Consider the following 12,223-nt stretch of genomic DNA (forward strand, 5'->3'; position numbering starts at 1 on the left):
CCCGGTGCAGTGGGGGAGGGAGGCAAACACGAGCAGCAAAGTGCGCAGAGATGCCGGGACCCTGTGCCATCACCCCTGTGAGTTTGAAAGCCCTACGTGGAGGGCAAAGGGCAGAAATGGCATCGCAGAAGCCCGGATGAGAGACAGTCGGAGGCCTTGCGGCCCAGCAGAGTTCCACGAGGCCGGAAAGGATCGGAGGGAGAAGAGCTCTCCCGCCCCGGTAGAAGTAGAAGCCTGGAGGGGGTCCCTCCCCACAGAAGTCCGGAAGAAAGAGAGGGGCTGAAATTGGCCGGGCTGGGAGAGCTTCCACCCGGGAGTGGAATGTCAGGACCTCGATACCCTCTGGAATGGAAGTCTGGAAGGGAGAGAGGGGCTGAAATCGGATGGGCCAGGAGAGCTCCCTCTTAGGATGGGGGAGGTCTGGACCATGGCCCCCTCCGGGACAGAAGTCCGGAAGGGGGGAGAGAGGCAGAAAGCAGCCTGGGAGGGTGCGCCACGGCTGGGTGGGAGAGTCCCAACCACCCCCCTCCAGGTGGAAGTCCTCAAGAGAGCGAACAGCGGGAGTCTGCGGGACCCCGAGAGCTCCTGCCGGGCAGGGGGAAGGTGTCTGAAATCGGCTAGGACCCGACGGCATCCCCGAAATATCGCAAAGTCCCTGGAACCCCTCTGGATGGGAAAGGGGTGGGACGCAGAAGTCCCAATGAGAGCAGTTCCGCTTGGCTGGCTGGGATCGGAGGGAGGTCCCCTTGAGGGGCTCTGAGGGCATGGGGACACGGCCCTGTCAGGCAGCCTCCAGGAGACCTTGGGAGAAATGGAGACCATGGTGCTCTGGACCAGAAAGGAGCAGGCCGCGGAAGTCCTGATGAGAGCGGATCTGCCCCTCCACAGCTGGGGGGGAGTTCTGTGGGGCCTGTTGGGATTGAAAGGAGGTCCCCTGAGAGGATCTGAGGGCATGGGGGACACAGAATGGTCTGGCAACCTCCAGGAGATCTAGGGGAGATGGGGACCGTGGAGCTCTGGACCGGAAAGAAGCGGGCTGTGGACTTCCCGATGATAGCGGATCTGCCCCTCTGCAGCCAAGGGGAGTTCTGCAGGGCCAGCTGGGATCAGAGGGAGGTCCCCTTGAGAGGCTCCGAGGGCACGGGGGATGCAGAACGATCTGGCAGCCTCCAGGAGATTTCTAGCCCGGGAGAAGAACTCTCCCACCCCGGTAGAAGTGGAAGCCCGGAGGCGTCCCTCCCCATGGAAGTCTGGAAGGGAGAGAGGGGCTGAGATCAGCCGGGCTGGAAGAGCTCCTGCCTGGGTGAGGGGGGTCCGGACCATGGCCCCCTCTGGGTGGAAGTCCTCAAGGGAGCGACCGGCGGGAGTCTGCGGTACCCAGAGAGCACCCGCCAGGCAGGGGGAGGGCATCCAACAAGACCCGGTACCCGATGGCATCCCCAAAATATTGCAAAGTCCCCGGAACCCCTCTGGACGGGAAAGCGTTGGGACGTGGAAGTCCCAATGAGAGTGGATCTGGCCCTCCGCGGCAGAGGGAGTTCCGTGACATTAAGGTAAGGACATCAAACACAATGGTATGCATGTAAGGGCAACCATGCACCATGGCATGGCCACAAACGTGTCCAGACTCCACAAAATAGAGACAGTGGAATCTCCCAATGATGGCATGGTGATAATGATGCCAACTATGGCACAAAGGTATCATGCATCATAGCATCCACACACTAATGGACAGAGATAAGGACATTCTAACACTATGACATAGGAGTACAACAAATCATCCCAAGAAGAAACAGAGTAGTTACAGTATTAATGTATGGGCATGAAACATTCCTTTGTATGTTATCTGTCACCAAATTACCTGTACATGCAACAATACTTCCATGATGCATTGTGTTCTCACGCATTTAATTTCTAAGCCTCTGCCAGAATGCAGTAATTCTTTGAGCAGCCTGCTTATGCTATACACCTGTTCTGTAAGTTTTACATTGCTTCTTCCATGCAATGAGAGAATAGAAATGCCCCTTGTTCTCTTATAGGTTCATAGGTTCATAGGAGATTACTAGACTATTGGCCCTAGGGCCTTTATAAGCCTAGCCAATACCCTTGTTCCCTTATTGACAAAGTTGTATCATCTATAGTTGCAGCATGAATCTATGATCAGCACTGACTGCCCTTATCAAAGAGGAACATGGGTGACACCCGAGAGTAAATTTATGGTCTCACATCCAGTGGTCTAAGTTATGCTTAAATAGGGTCATTGAGGAGCTCTGTTTTACTTGAACTGGGAGTTTGTTCCAGAGGAGGGGCAATCTCCAGCTTGTCCTGTTAATGTCGCAGGCTAGGTTAAGATCACTAGAGGGAGTGAATCTTGTCCCATTTGACTTGCAGATGTGCAGCATTTCCATTAGGGCAGGGTCTAAGACTGCTCTGTAGGCCAGGCACAAGTTGCACCTCAGCAGTCTATAAGGTACAGAATACAGTGACAGAGCCTTCTGTCTTTCTATGTAGGCATATGTTGAAGGCCTTGAATTTTCTTGGTGAGAAACCTCTGATGTCTGTCCAGCTGCTGCACGTGTCTGTTGAGGTACAAACAGAAGGGAGCGGTGTATTCTATTAGTGGTCTGATGAGGGATGAGTACAGGGGAGTTATAACATACTTAGTCCTGGATGCAATGCTCTTACTTATGAGATGTGCAACATAGAAGGCCTTCCTTACCACTTTTGACATATGGCAATCAAAGTTAAGGCTGCTATCAACCTGTGCTCCCAAATCTTTCACCACGTGGTTTGAATTAAGGGGGGTACTTTTGATATTATAATTTGCAGAGACCTCCCCTTTGCCAAAAGGGAGGATAATGCATTTTTACATTTAGTTTACATCCGTGGTTTTGGCACCAATCATTTCTCCATGCAAGCCCTTTTTGTAGTATGTCAGCATCATTGGGGGCCTCAATGACTGCACCCAGTTTGCAATCATCAGCAGCCACAGGCCATCTATTTTCATCCGGACATCTGTGAAATAGATTCCAAACAGTAGGGGGCCCAGCACAGTTCCTTGTGGTACACCACTGGTAAATGATCTGCTGGTACAGGTGGAATCCCCAACTTTGACTTCATGCATTCTGTCAGTGAGCCAGTTGGCTACCCATCCAGTGACATATGGGTTAATTCCCAGCTGGGTGAGTTTCTAAGTGATGCCTGAGTGGGAGATTGTGTCAAAAGCCTTGGCGAAGTCAAGATAGGCTGTATGTACTATTGTGCCTTCATCCAGGGCTTTAGTGACATTCTTGAAGAAGTCTACCATGTTTAATAAGCATGACCTACCCTTAACAAAACCAAATTACGTTGAGTTGAGAGTTTGAAGGTCACCTATGTCTTTGTTTATAAGGTCCATGATGATTCTCACTATGGCCTTGCAGATTAGGCTGGTTAGGTTTATGAGTCTATAGTTCCCAGGGTCAGTTGATGGACCCCCTTTGTGCAAGGGAATTACTGTTGCTGTTTTCCACTCTACTGGGCCAAAGCCAGTAATTTAACTTGGTTGAAGAGAGTACCAAGTGGTTCCACTAGGTCCTGTTTTAGACCATTTAGTAGGCAGCCTGGGATATTATCCGGTCCCATAGAGGCTGTGTTTTTGGCAATGGAAAGTGCGGTTATGACCTGCTCTCTGGAGCTACTTGGTAGAGGACTGGTGACAGGTATGCTTTGTGGTATGTCTGGTGGGGACAGAGGGGCGACATTTATACCAAATCTGTCTGCTAGCAAGTTGACCATTACCTCAAGGTCAGTATGAGTAGTACCATTCACTACTAGTTTGGCACAAAGCTGGGCCTTCCCTTCTAGATTTTTGATGTCGCTAAAGATTGCCTTATGATTATCATAAGATCATAGGATCATAGGAGGTTACTAGGCTAATGAACTTAGGGCCCTTACAAGCCTAGCCAAATTTTACTCATATTTCCACAATCAGCACCTATCACCCCTATCTAAGTGGGACATAGGTGGAACCCCTGGAGTGAACTTATGATTAGCCATCCAATTATCCAGACTGCGTTTGAAGAAGGCCAATGAGGTGCTCTGCTTGACATAAAGTAGGAGTCTGTTCCAAAGGTGTGGTAACCTCTGGGAGACAAATCTGCCCTCCAGCAGGTTCCATTAATGTCACGTACCAGGTTAAGGCAATTAGAATGAGTAACTCATTTACCATTTGACTTACATATATGTAGCATTTTCAATGAAGCAGGGTCAAAGATTGTCTTATATGCAAGGCAGAGATCACCTCTAAGTAGTCTATATGAAACAAAATAAACTGACAGTGATTTCAGATGACCCTCATAGGACAGATGCTAAAGACCTTGAATTTTCCTTGTGGGGAACCTTTGTGGTTTCTCCAATTGCTGCAGGTGCTTGGAAAGGTACATACCAAAAGGGCCATTGCACTCAATTATTGGCCTGATGAGGGAAGAGTACAAGGAGGTTATAACTTCTTTTTTTCTGTAGGCAATGCCCTTTTGTAGGAGATGAGCAGTATAGAATGCCCTTCTTACCAATGTGGAGACATGGCGATTAAAGGTAAGGTTGCTGTCAACCTGTGTGCCCATGTCTCTCACCAGAGTGCATACTTAGGGTGCTGTTATTAATGTGGTAGTTAGCAGGAACATCACTCTTACTAAAAAGGATGATAATACATTTTTTTGCATTGAGTTTAAGGCCATGACTTTGACACCAGTCATTTGTTTGTGTAAGACTCTCTTGTAGGATGTCATTGTTTGGAGATTCTATGATCGTTCTCAGTTTGCAATCATCAGCAAACGTCAGCAACATAACTTTAGTTTTAGCTTGCACTTCTGAGAAATATATTCCAAACAGTAGAGGTTCTAGGACTGATCCCTGTGGAACACCACTGGTTATAGGTCTGCTGTTGGAGATGGATTCCCCTATTTTGACTATATGGATTCTATCAGTGAGTCAGTTAGCAACCCATCTAATGATATACGGGTTGGTACCTAGCTGGGTGAGTTTGTCAATTATGTCTGAGTAGGGGAGATTGTCAAAAGCCTTGGCTAAGTCTAGGTAGGCTGTATGCACAGATTTCTTCTCATCAAGGGCTTTGGTGACTGTCTTGAGGAAGTCCACCAGGTTTAACAGGCATAATCTCCCTTTGAGAAATCCAAATTGAGTAAGGTCAAATATTTGGAGGTTACCAATATCTTAGCTGATAATGTCCATTATGATTCTCTCCATGGTCTTGTAGATAAGGCTAGACAGGCTAATAGGTCTATAGTTCCTGGGGTCAGTGGAAGCACCACCTTTGTGCAAGAGGATAACAGTGGCCTTTTCCATTCAGCTGGGACAAAGCCAGTGCTTAGACTATGATTGAAAAGACTACCCAATGATATTGTTAATTTTTGTTTGAGCCCATGTAGGATGCAGCCTGGGATGTTATCAGTTCCCGTGGGTGCTGTATTTTGACCTTATAGAGGGCGTATACAACCTGCTCTTTAGAGATGCAAGGTAGAGGACAGGTGGTACGGATATCTTAGGGTAACTGTGGCAGGGATAGAGGAGTGAAGTTTTCACAGAACCCGTTGGCTAACAGGTTAGCAATGTCCACAAGCTTGGTATATTTGGTATCATTAACTACCAGTTTGGCACAAATCTGGGCCTTTCCTTTTAAGTTACAGATGTAACTAAAGGACACCTTATGGCTATCTTTAGTTGAGGAAGCTAATCTGGATTTATAGTTAGCTTTGGAGGACATCATGAGAAGTCTTATTTGCTTGTTTAAGTTGGGGAGGGAGTGTTTCTAGTTTAGGACTCACTCCCTCTTACATTTAAACAGCAATTTCTTCCTGTTACTGTAAGGCCTGTTAATGGCAGTTGTCCACCAGACAGGTTTGCTGTTTCTTGAGGAGCTTATTTTGGTCCTATCAGGTATGGCTGAATCAATGCAGTTGTCAGGTGCTTGTATTAAGCATTTATGTAGAACTCTGCATAGTCGCCAGTTCCATCTGAGGCAGGAGGTGCAGTGAAGCTACTTATACCATCCTGTAAGAGGTTATAATCTGCTTTGGAGAAGGTTTTTTAGTTTAGTTGATGCTGGGGGGGATCAGGTGTGATAGTAACTTTGAATGACACTGATTTATGGTCAGATCTCATCAGAAAAGACCTGACAATGGGGGTGGTACAGTGGTCCACCATATTGGTAAGCACCATGTCAAAGATGTTGGCACCCCTTGTGGGGGTGTCAACTAGCCAGGCCAGGGCATTGGAGTTAATGGTGTTGAGGAACCTTTGGGCAAGTGAGTTTGCATACGAGTAATTTCCCCAGTCAATGGAAGGGTAGTTAAAGTCACCCAAAACCATGGTGTTTGGATATAGCTTGATAGACTCAAGTAGATCCAAGTAGGGATAGTGGGTGTCCTGATTCATTGAGGGGGTCCTGTAGCTGGCAATGACTTGAATAGGTGTCCTACCAACAGTTAATTGCACCTGAAGTATCACCAGTGAATCATGACATCTAACCAATCTGGAGATGTATTTTTCTTTAGTGAATATTGATGCATCACCTCCTTTACTTTTCATGCCATCAGTTTGTGGTCTGAACATGTAGAATGAGGTGTAACCTGATATGGCTGGGGTGCTCTCCACAGCCTTGAACCAGGTCTCTGTGACTGCACAAATGTTTATGTCTTCCAAGGTGAAGACTGCTTCCAATGAATGCAGTTTCATGTTAAGATCCCTAATGTTTAGCAGCAAAACCTTGAGGTTGTTTTTAGATGGAGTTCTATTTGTCTCCTTTTGTGATCCTTAGCTAGGGATGCTAGTTTAGCTTCACAATTGGCTATAGAGGACTTTACAAGATATCTACTTTACTTGTTCAAGCTGTGGAGAGTGTCCTTCCTCTGCTGAGTCACTTCCCTCTTGTTCTTAGACATTAGTTCCTTCCTCTTGTTGTATAACCTGTTTATGCTTGATGTCTACCAGGGTGCCTTGTTTTTTTGTGAGGACCTTGTTTTGATCCGTTCAGGTATAGCCAAGTCTATACATTTGCATAGGTGTTTATACAGGGCATTTGTGTACACCTCTGTAAAGAAGTCATTGTTGACATCGGTAGCAGGGGGGTTGAAACTATTTATGCCATCACTTAGGAGTCTATAGTTTGCTTTGGAGAAATTTTTCATCCATTTTGCTCTTGGGGGTTTAAGTATGATCATTACTTTGAACAAGACTGATTTATGATCAGACCTTACCAGGGGGAGCAACACACAGAGAGTAGTACAGAGACCCTCTGTGTTGGTGAGTACTAAGTCTAGGACATTCAAGCCCCTTATGGGGGTGCAAACTATCGGTTCCAGAGCATTTGTATTAACAAAGTCCAGGAACCTTAGAGTGAGCATGTCTGTGCTCATATATGACTCCCAATCGATGGGAGGATAGTTGAAATCACCCATGACCAAGATATTTGGGTGTATAGTGAGTGACTCAAGTAGTTCCAGGTGGACAGAGTGGTTCCTGTGGTTTGTGTGGGGGGATCTATGGCTATTCTCTGTCCTGGATGGCACACCTATTTATGGAAAAAAAGGAAACTACATAACTAATGTATGATGGTAGCCACATCACCTGGCATTTTTTTGATATCCAAATAGATACACAGAGGCTAGGCAAGCAATGACAAGGGCCATAGAGGCCTAGCGATATATACCTTTAAGTAAACACTCATAAATGTTCTTGTCTCCTTTTGTGAGTACTTTGCAATACCCACCTCCCAAATCAGAGGGACATACATACTAAGTCTAGTATTGACTTATATCTCCCCCATACAATCATCAAGACTAGTTTTAAAGGTAGACAAAGTAGTACTTTGTAATAGTAACATATTCCATACACAGGAATACACTGAGTTAGGAACCTATCCTTCTAGTGAGTCTTGTTTATTTAGTGATGGAAATGTAGGTCTCTAGTATGGGTACTTGTACGCTACTGGTTTTAGGAAGAAATAGGAGGTCAAATAGGATTGGGTCTTTCATAACTTAAAAAATGCAACACAGGTTCATAGGTGTTTACTAGGCTAATGACCACAAGGGTCTTTTAAAGCGTAGCCATGCATCCCAAATCTTTGACAAGTTCTGATGCCCTTGATAAGTGTAAGCATGGGCCTGGGAGATGAACCATTTACAGGTTACTTATTTGCACTAGAGACATAGGTGCCAAACCAGGGATGAACTTCTGGTTTCCCATCCAATTGTCCAAATTGTACTTGAATTGGGTTAGAGAGGAACTATGCTTCACATGGATGGGGAGCCTGTTCCATAGTCGGGGTACTCTCTGGATACATACCTATCTCTCCAGTAGGTCCTATTTATATCACAGGCAAGGTTTAAGTCTTTAGAATGGGTAATTCTGTTGCTGTTTGTTTGGTGGATATGCAGGAGGTCCATCAGAGTGGGGTCTGACAGTGCCCTGTATGCCAGGCATAGATTACCCCTCAAAAGCCTGTAAGAGACAGAATACAGAGATAGGGCCTTGAGGCGGTCTGCATAGGACATATTACTTAAACCCTGTATTCTTTTAGTGAGGAACCTCTGTGGATGTTCCAGTTGTTGGATATGCCTGGTTAGGTACATACCAAAGGGGCATTGTACTCAATGATAGGTCTGATGAATGCCGAATGCAGTGGAACAATGACTTCCTTGGACCTAGATGCCATACCTTTGTTTATAAATTGTGCAACATAGAAAGATTTCCTCACCACTGTAGACACATAATGATCAAAGGCTAAATTACTATCTATGTGTGTCCCTAAGTCCCTGACTACTGGGTCAACTCTAAGGGGTGTGTTGTCAATATGATAGTTACCAGGGATAGATGACTTCCCAAAGGATACTATTATGCATTTCTTGGCATTTAGTTTTAGTCCATGGCTCTGACATCAGTTATTTGTCTGTGTCAGCCCCTCCTGGAGAACATTTGTGTCAGTGTGAAATTCAATGAAAACTCCTAATTTGCAGTCATCTGCAAATTTGGTCAGCCAGAGACCACTGACATTGACCTTGACTTCTGAGAAGTAAATGCCAAAAAGGAGCGGTCTAAGGAATTCCACTTGTGACTAGCATCTTTGTAGAGGTGGGCTCCCAATTCTAACTTCCTAGGTCCTGTCTGTGGCCAGATAGCTATCCACCGTGTGACATATGGCTTTGTACATAACTTCTTGGGTTTGTCAACAATGCCCAAGTGTCCACAGATCACCAAGGAGCAGCCAGTAGACTACTGAGTGTAAGGAGATTTGTGTTAATCTATCAAGATTCTTGCTTTGTTAGGTTAAAAATTATTTGAGACTTTCCATTTCAGTGATATGCTTGGATTTGTACATACCAAAGGGCACAATGTATTTAATGATGCATTTGATAAGAGAAGAGTACAGTGGTAAGATGACTTCTTTGGTGCTTAAAGATATTCCCTTGGAAATTAACTGGGCTAGATAGAAAGATTAACTGACTATGGTGGAAACATAAGATTGAATGAGAGAGCCGTCCACATAAGTATCCAGTACCACTTGTAGCATATGAGATGGGACCAGATTTTTTTGCAAAGTGCTACTATGCTGCACTTTATTGGATTTAGCTTGAGACTATTTATAGTACACCAGGTTTGTGCATATTGCAGCCCTTTCTGGAGTAGTTTAGTGTCAGTGAACAAGTGAATAACAGTACCCAGATTTTAGTTATCAGCAAACTTGGTCAACCATAATACAAGGTTATTATCTTGGGTGTCTGCAAAATAAATACCAAAAGGATGGATCCCAGCACTGATCCCTGTAGATATGAACTATATTGCTCATGATAGGCTTTTATGCATTCAATCAGAGGACCCTCATACTTACTTGTACCCAGTGATATCATATTATGGGATAATAATTTGATATATATCTATAGCCATCTATATCTATATATCCGTCTCTCATATATATATATATATATATATATATATATATATATATATATACACACATATATATATATATATATATATATATATATATATATATATATGTGTGTGTGTGCGTGTGTGTGCGTGCGTGTGTGTAGATTGATAGATATAGATATATATGGTAGCCAAAACAGAAGTGTTAAAATACCTAATTTTCATCTTAGGAAAGTAGAATAAACTTCCCTGACCATGAAATGTAGTGCAAGTTTGGATACATTTAAAATAAAAAGAGATAAACAGATAAATACTGTAGCCTTGTGTTTGATTCCTTCAGTTTCATGACTGTTATTAAATCACTCAACCACTCAGTGCTCATGGACTTCCACTAAATATGGGACACAATCCAGTTAAAAATCATATAAATATAACTAAATAAAATATAAAGTGACTGCTTTGCAGATGCATCTGCTTGTAAATTTCAAAAGGCCATTCTGATATCATTTGTTTTCACTAACTTTAAATGACAGTATTTTTCCACTTCTTCAAAAGATTCGTATGCATTTTTTTGAATGGATAGTTATCATTATACTGCATAGCACATGACCAAATAGCAAATGGAGAAGGAAGACACTAGAATCTTAAATATGTGCATGGTATCAGGACAAGTAAAGTAGGCATATTCTGATATAACATACAAAATTATAGCAGATATAACTTTTTTTCTGAGAAAAGAATATTATTTTGGATGTCATTTCACAAAACGTTCACATGAAATGATTCAGATGTATACTGTGTCAGACTGAAAATATAAAATGTATATACTTGTAATGAAATGAACCAAGTGATAAAAAGCAGAGCACTAAAATGTTATATAAAATGCATAGCAAAGTAGGAATATATATCTGAAGTAATTTGAAATATTATGTTATATAATACACTTGACTGGTGATTCCGAGTATAAAGACATATATATGCAACTTTGTATTCATACAATGCACTTTACTGCATATGAATGTAAATGGGGGGCAGTCATAATTCCAGTAACAAACACATTCCTAATTCAACAGAAATGTATATATCATTTCACTTGTGATGTAATGACAATGTGGAAAAGATATATTTTTGGCTATAACTGTATTATTCATACTGAACATAAGTCATGTACAACAACCCAAATGGAAACCAAGTATATTGCTAAAAGAGAAAGTGAAAGTCCTGTGAGCCCTTGCATTTGGTATAGGTTCATAGGTTCATAGGTTGATACTAGGCTATCTGCCCTAGGGCATTTACAAGCCTAGCCAGAGTGTGTTTGGCTTTCGCCACTCTTCTTAGATTAGTTGACTGTGCCTCTGTATAGTAGGTCACAGAAGATAGCCCATTTAAGGTTAGTTTACCGTGCCTCTGTCTAGCAGTGACACAAAAGAGATCCCAGGGGTAAATTTACGATCTCCCATCCAAACGTCAAGATTCTTCTTGAAGAGGGTCATTGTGGGGCTCTGTCGGTCATGGATTGGGATTTTGTTCCAGAGTGAGGGGAGCCTCTGGGATATGAATCTGTCCCCCCAGCATGTTCTATTTATTTCTGTGCTGAGGTTTAAGTCACTGGAGCATGTAGTTCTGATGGATTTGGATTTCTTGAGGTGGAGCATGTCCATTAATTCTGGGTTGGACATGGCTTTATATGTCAGGCACAGATCGCCTCTGAGTAGGCGGTAAGCAACTGAGTAGAGCTGGAGTTTCTTTAGCCTAACTGCGTAGGGCATCTGTTTGAGTCCCTTGATCCTCTTGGTGAGGTACTTTTGGGGTCTTTCTAGATGTAGCAGGTGTCGGGTAAGGTACATCCCAAATAGGGCATTGCATTCAATTACGGGCCTGATGAGTGATGAGTAGAGGGGCACAATGACCTCTCTTGATCTAGATGTGAACCCTTTCGTGATAAGGTGGGCTATATAGAATGTCTTTCTGACCACTTTGGCAGTGTGATTGTCAAAGGAGAGATTGCAATCTACTTGGGTCCCCAAATCCCTAATTACTTCTTCCATACTTAATGGTATGTGTGTATAAAATATGTTATGCTATACCCTTTTGAGATTTCATTACAAAACTTTCAGACAGTAGCAACAGGGTGCTCAGCTACAAAATATGTAAAACTGCTATTCTACCATTAGGGATTTCAGTGCAGTTCAGTGAAGAATTTGACTATACCACTTCACCTGCTTCAAACCATGGCATTTTACAAATAAAAAGAAACAGCTATTTTTTTTCCCTGGTGAAATATATAGAGTTTTTC

This window comes from Protopterus annectens, chromosome 9.part0 (genome assembly GCF_019279795.1).
Source record: "Protopterus annectens isolate FY-2018-M chromosome 9.part0, PAN1.0, whole genome shotgun sequence".
Classification (NCBI taxonomy): Eukaryota; Metazoa; Chordata; order Ceratodontiformes; family Protopteridae; genus Protopterus; species Protopterus annectens.